Genomic DNA, 6,898 nt, shown 5'->3' with positions numbered 1-6,898 from the left:
GGGGAACAAGGGGGTAATGGTGGAGGGGGAGGGGCCCTGGGTGGGGCTTCGAACTTGCCAATACACTCGGGAGAGTCAAGGCTCCGGCCCAATTCGAGTTCGTAGACCTAGACGGACGGATAGGTCACACACGCACGCCTTCCTTTCCTCTTCAGCTTCGTCTCTCGGCCTAAGGTCATTTACTTTTACCGAGCCACCTTCAACGTGTCACCTTCGGGCCTTCGAATCTCCTTGTCCTTTTAGCTAGGATTCGAGAGGAAAGAAGAGGGAGGGGAGGGGAGGAGATATGTGGGTATACGTACGTGTAATATACGTGGAAATGATAGCGATAAACCGGTGTTTCCTGTGTGATCGCAGACAAACAGGTGCAGGAAAACGGCGACCTATATTTCGACATACCACTTTGCCCTTCGAGAGCGCGGTAAATCGTTAAACAAACGCGTGCCGCAATAATCGGGCAGGATGCACGAACGATCAAGGACGATCGTGGGGGCGACCGTGTTTGCTTTCCTTACCCGGTAAAAAATAATTGCAACGCTGTCGACACGCGCCTCCACAACAACCGATCTTTGTTTTTGGATGTCGCATAATGTATACTTAATACGTACGCAACAAACGCGAGTTGGTTTGCGTGAAAGCGTAAACACAGATGCGAACTTCGCTCTTGAAAACCAGACGGTTGCGTACATCGCGATCTTATCGAACGCCACATAATTGATGTCATATCAAAAAAAATATAATATTATGGAAATAAACGGATCGATTGTACGAAGAAAACGCATACATGGTGAAAATTACGTGATACGGAGAAACGTGGTGAAAAAACAATTACGAACGATTAACGGTTTAAGAACTCGAGTCGCGAACTTCGATTTCTCGGAATCTTTAAAAACACGTTAGTTTCGGTTAATAATCGTCATCGATCATTCGAGTTGCGAGAAGGACGCGGCGAAAAGTGAGAGAAATGGAAAGAAACGAGTATTCGATCGTAGGTTATCCGCAGAAGAGGGAACGGATTAAGAGCCGTGATGAATCGAGAGAGGAGGAGGAGGAGGAGCGTTCCACGTGGTATCAAACTTCAGGGACGTTGGTATATATGGGGCGCGAGGCTACGGGGCCCTTATACCGCGCTGGTGTCTTGTATCTCAATATTTATCGAATGTATACCGCGTGATGCTAAACACCAGACCAGGTTTTGGCCCTCGGCCCTGAGTAACCAACGAAGGTCATCCGCTTAACCGCCGATAGAGAATTAGAGAGAACGCGAAACTCGCGTGCAACTATAAATCTCATAACTATATTAAAGAGTCGCGAAGTTTTCTGAGTTGAAGCCAAGCGAAGAATGGAAGGAGAGATCGAGAAAGAGTGAAGGAAAGAGAGAGAGAGAGAGAGAGAAAGAGAGAGGAAAGAAATGAAAGACTGAGATGGTTGAGGGCCGAAGGTTGGTCCGGGCTGAAAATACTTGGACAAAATATAGTTGCGTTTTATTTCTATGCGCGTGAATACATGCACAAGTGCATACGAGATCTGCGTATTCGGTGCTTTGTCTGTTTACATTGATTATCCGAGCGATATGAAATTACAAAAATCTATACTCTAAATATACGTAAAACTATCTTTTATCATTTTTCGCGAAAATCGATTCGAATCGAAAGATATTTTACACGATTCGTTATAATTCTGTCAATTTCTCTCGTGTTCGCGATAAACCATTTCGTTTCCCCTGCTCAATCGTAATCAATACGTATAGATTTGCAAAAGATAAGGATCGACGCGTGCATATACAGCAAGTTGTTTTCTGCATGGTATCTTCGCTCGAATCATCAGAGACGGTTACGATAATTTTATATAATCGATACAATAGTAACGCGAGTTATGCTATAGTTGCGAGAAGACAGAGAGAGGAAGGTAGACGAGTTGAAGAGAGAAATGTATCGATTCGTAAAACGCTATTTACAATTGCGTTCATAAAGTGACGCAGAAAACCGAGCATACACCATAGAATTTAATCGTTTTTATGTAAACCGATATCTCGTGGTACACCGAACCATAATGCGTGATCACTTCCTTGATCGTATGCGATTACCGTCCGGTTGCTCATTTTCACCCCGGCCGAACGAACCGTCACCATCGTTTCGCGAGATTCGCTTTTACCCGGAGAAAAGATTTCGTTAAGTAATCCTGCCGAAGATATTCGATCGCGGCGCTTTCATTAAATCACTATTATTGCTTTGCGTCTCGCACTCCGCGTTTGTCAAACGGACTCGTGTAGGTGGTATTCAAACGCGTTCGACTTTACCGCCATGTCTAACTATCACCAATCAGAGAAGCAAGCATACTTTGAATCGCTATTCAATCCTTTTACATAATACACGATGTATTCGATTACTTCTTTTAACTAATCGATGTTAATTTCTCTTACCTCTGTATATCCCGATTTACGATGACGATTTATGACGCTTGACGTCGAAGAAAATATAGACTGGACGTGGATACTTTCGACGCACACCGATTTCTATTGCACACACTCTAGTACTGACCGTTGGTATCCCCAACCTGTTTCCTTGTTTCTACTTCCACTTCAATCCCACTTCTTCTGAGTCACCGAAAACATAAACAATTTTTCGTCGGTTATTTGGCCGCACGATGACCACAAGTCACCTTTGATTCGTCGAAAGGAAGAGAGAATGGAAAAAGACGTTACGAACTTGGGTCGCGCAAGGTTTACGGTTATTATGATTGGGAAGCGCGCGCAACGTATCAACACGACGTCGCGACGTAAAAAAGTTTTGTTTTCAATTCAACAATGGTGGTTCTACGCGTACGCACAATCAGTAACTGTTCTCTCACGTGTGATTGAGAAGAAAGAAGCGGCCATTTCTCTATTTCGATTCAACGAAAACGAACCGCACAGAATCTTTAACACAGTCCGATCAGTACGATGGCGTGCAACTACTCGAGTCAAAATCGTCCGGTGGGCGCAGAGTGACGCGCAGCCGTGGTATACTGTCGACCGCGGGAAATTCAGGAAGCTCGTGCTGCTTAATGATGGCGTATGATTATGCGCTCGCGATGCTTCGCGTTTCACGGTGGTCTCTTTTCCTCTTCGACAACTCTCTCGAAATCCTTTCTCCTGTACGCGGAGGGGTTCGTAGCGAAGGGGAAAGAAGACGGATTGCGTGACACGAGGCGTACGAGTCTTTGGCCGAAGCGCGAAGGAACACTGAACGTAACGCGCGAGCAGCGAACCTCGGTTTGCCTAGCCTAGCCGCCACTAAACGCCACTATCCTAGGTTAGACACGCTCGCGACACTCTCCCTCCTCCCCCTCCCCCTCGCCATTCCCCTCTGCCATTCCACTCCTAGCTCGCGCTTCTTCTTCCTCTTTCGCACTAACGTGCTCTCCCTCTCTTTGTCTTTCTCCCATCTGTCCTGCTCTCGCTTCACCGATCTTGCATCTTTCTCGAACTCTAGGGATCTATGTACATAGAGTACGGGGGGTACACACGCCGTGTGGATTCGGAGCGGTTGACTGGTGGGGGTACGTAAGGCCATAGCCACGGCCACCGAGTCGCACACACACTCGCAAACTCAGCAGCAGGCGCATGCACGCACGTATATACATATTGCGAATAGCGCACACTGGCAGAACGAGCGTTGTCGCTTCGTTTCTCGCGTGTGCGGGCTCACGAGCGCGCACACGATTCTAGACTCTCTAGAGCGCTTCGTCGATCTCGTGTATCGTCCGTGTATCGTTGTCGCACGGAAGCATTTCGCGGGACTATTTTATAACCGGAATCGCAAGCGCGAGTTAACGAGAAAGTGGAATTGCTTGTCTTTTTTTCCCACCTCTGTTTAATGCCTGTTGAATTATATACGACGTTTCAATATAAAAATAAGAGTTAACCGAATTAAGAAAAAGAGAAAAGAAAAAAAAAATATGAATTAAGAATAACCAAAGAATCAAAATTGTTCCAAAGAAATTTGATGGAACACGGTCAATTGTAAAGGAGATACTCACATCCGCGCTACAAATATACGTAGATCCGCACGTGCATACGCGAGAAGAGTCGAGAGGCAGAGTATATGCTCCGTATGTAATTTGTTCTATATTCAAGGGGCACTCTAGCGCATATATGTATTGTCCATAGCACATATGTAGAGGGAATACATGTCTTCATGGACGCGAGGGTGTACAAGAATGTAACCACCGTGCGACTGAATGCAACAAGGCACACAATGTCTTCCTCGACCAATGTCCGTTCTCTCCAAGCATGTGCAGAACGCGTTGGCATTCAAATGACTATTTACACGCCTTGTTATTACGATGAACGGAACGAAAACGCGCAGCGTTCACTTTATCGAAATCCGTTTGAAAATCAGTACGAAGTTGCAAATCGTTCTTTTACATATTCGCGACGAGGACGCGTACGCTTATGCACTCTCTATACGAGCAAAAACTATTCAAACGGCACACGGAAACGAGGCGTACCTTTCATTCGACAGCTAAGTCGAAGCGCGATTCGTACGCAAACAAAAGCGAAATAAATTTCCCTTTTCCTCACCGACCAATTTATATACGCGATTTAAAGGGCGCGATCGTTTCGTTTTACGCGATGCTCGGCTAAACATTGAATTAAAAGTGTATATCAATGATCGTCGATACGATACGAAATCGTCGATTGTTCGAATGCAGTTGTCATTACAATTGCCACAAATTGCCGTAATTAACCTTAGAAGGTAGGCGTGATAGATCGATTCGAAATGACAATTCTCGTTATCTCTAACACATTATGCATATGTGTAAATGTTATTTTTTTTTTCGTATATTATATAATAAAAAAAATTACGTTTTCTTACGTTTCTTTTTTTTTTTTTTTTTATACATGTAACGTTTACAACCGACGATTCCGAGAACAAAAAGGGAAACGCGGAATCGAGCGTGTATGTAGGGCTAAGGGTAAAGTGAGTAGTGGGACTCCGAGTTTGGTCAGACAGGCAGCGTTAATCCACGTTCACCGTGTTAGGTTCTCTCGATGGTTGCCACGGATGGCGGAGTCGATTCCCGAGACTTTCTAACGAAAGTGCAAGTCTTTTCTTCTAGCCGACATACCGCGCAACCGTCCTCGAAGCGACTTTCGCGCGTTTTCCGCGGTTTCCCGCCGAGGACGAAGACTCTTCAAAACTCTTCCGGGCTGAGTCACTCAATATTCTCAGCGGTCTTTCTTATTGAAAAGAGATAAAGCGTAATAACAATGGTACATTTTAATCGTCCCTTGTTTACTTGTGTGACCAATTATCTTTCGCAAAAGAAATCAATCGTGAATTATTTAAAAATAACAAGGAAAAAAAAAGGAAAAGGGGGATACGAGAGATCGGTCACGTATCCCAAATATGCAAAAGAGGAGCAGAATCCGAATTAGGAAGTGGCGATCGGCCTTCGCTTCGATTCACGAATTCAAAAAGCAAAAATTTCTAACATTTGAACGTAGCGAGGTGGCCGCCTGAGGCGCACAGTCAAGGTCTCGGCTCTCTTCGGCTCACTTTGCCGTGACATAAATATTCGGGGGCCTTTTGGGCCCACGTTGATTCCTCGTGCTGCCTGAGTTGGCTGAACTTGCCAGCCGAGCGAAAGAAAGAAAGAAAGAGTGAGAAAAAGAGAGAGAGAAAAAACGAAGAGATAGGAGGGGAGAGATAGAGTGTTCGAGCGCGAGAAGAGGAGAGAAAGAGAGGAGCCTTGCTTGTAATCGTCTTCACCGAGAAACGGACGACCCTGAGTAGGAACTCAAAAGATTAAGCCATCATCCTCATCAGGACCTTCTCCTCCCGACTATTTTTAAAAGTGCAAACAATTCTATTCAACGTGACGAATCGCTATCACGCGAACATCATCATTGCACAGCGACAATAATAATACAAATGGAGAATATAATTAAAAGTATCCTTCACGCTTCTTTTTCCCCGACTCGCGTAGATTATTCTACGGCACATCGAATACATAGAAATATTATTCTTCAAGAGTAAAAGTTTCGAAGCGCAACCGATGATCGATAATAAATTTCCGTATGATTGCATATATAAAGAAGGAAGAAGACGATGAAGAAGAAGAAAAAAATAATAAACGGTCGATCGGTTCGTTCTGGCTGTTCCTAACTCAATGACATTCACAAAGCTGACGCATAAAGAATCGAGCGTAGTCCGATAGCGATGCAGTTTGCACACGCATTAAAGCATCGCACGACTCGAGACACGCGCGCGCGCGCGCGCGCCTAGCATACGTTTTTCACGTGCACACGCTCGGTTAAAGTGTGTTGTTTCGTATACTACTAGGACTTAATAAACTTTCACTGGCCTCTCACGCGGTTCCCTTTCTTCTCCCTCCGATGTGCTCGGCTTCCAAGAGCCATAAATTCGGTAACCTCCTCCGCGAGGCACCGCCTCCTCCTCCTCCTCCTCCTCCTCCTCCTCCTCCACCTCAGTGTCCCCGTCCTTGTTCGCTCCATTGGAATCCACAGCCGCGAAATAAAGAAACCGATGAATTCTACTTCTTCTAATATATAAATAAATGCACCTCAAAGGCTCCCCGGTATCCCCACTTCCGTTCCGTTCTCTCTCTCTTTCTCTCGCTTCTTCTCTCACCCGCGCAACTCGCGCGTGGGACGTTGCCCCATTAGCGAAGCAGATATAAGTGCTTGCGAGAACGTAGTCAATTTAACGAGGTTAAAAAAAGGAGAGAGAGAGAGAAAAAAAGAGATCCTCTCTCCCCTCTCACGCCTGGTGGCAGAGGTTCGCGTACGGCTTCCCAGAAGACAGCCAGACCGCACGCGTTTGCGTAAAACTACTGGCGTACTGCCGTTCCTCCAATCACTCTCGCTTTTCACCTGGCCGTTTGACAAAGA

General features: G+C 45.5%; 1 protein-coding gene across 7 annotated transcripts in view; it reads right to left on the bottom strand.

The window, feature by feature from the left end:
* LOC102677853 (ecdysone-induced protein 74EF) overlaps positions 1–6,898 on the bottom strand; it is a 172,364-nt gene that overhangs the window by 155,375 nt on the left and 10,091 nt on the right. The window contains exons 1-2 of one of the 7 annotated variants that reach the window (XM_006618709.2): positions 2,709–3,314; positions 2,423–2,593 (exon numbers count right to left, since the gene is read on the bottom strand). The exons of 2 other annotated variants lie outside the window; for them this stretch is intronic. The gene's annotated coding sequence lies outside the window, so the exon portion shown is untranslated. Of the gene's footprint in view, positions 1–2,422; positions 3,315–6,898 lie in introns of those variants that run through there. 4 more of the 7 variants (XM_006618707.2, XM_006618710.2, XM_006618711.2 and 1 more) reach the window with 4 other exon arrangements.

The sequence above is a fragment of the Apis dorsata genome, unplaced genomic scaffold (genome assembly GCF_000469605.1).
Source record: "Apis dorsata unplaced genomic scaffold, Apis dorsata 1.3 scaffold_370, whole genome shotgun sequence".
Classification (NCBI taxonomy): Eukaryota; Metazoa; Arthropoda; class Insecta; order Hymenoptera; family Apidae; genus Apis; species Apis dorsata.
The sequence above is the reverse complement of the archived record's forward strand: the minus strand, read 5'-3'. Positions and strand labels throughout refer to the sequence as shown.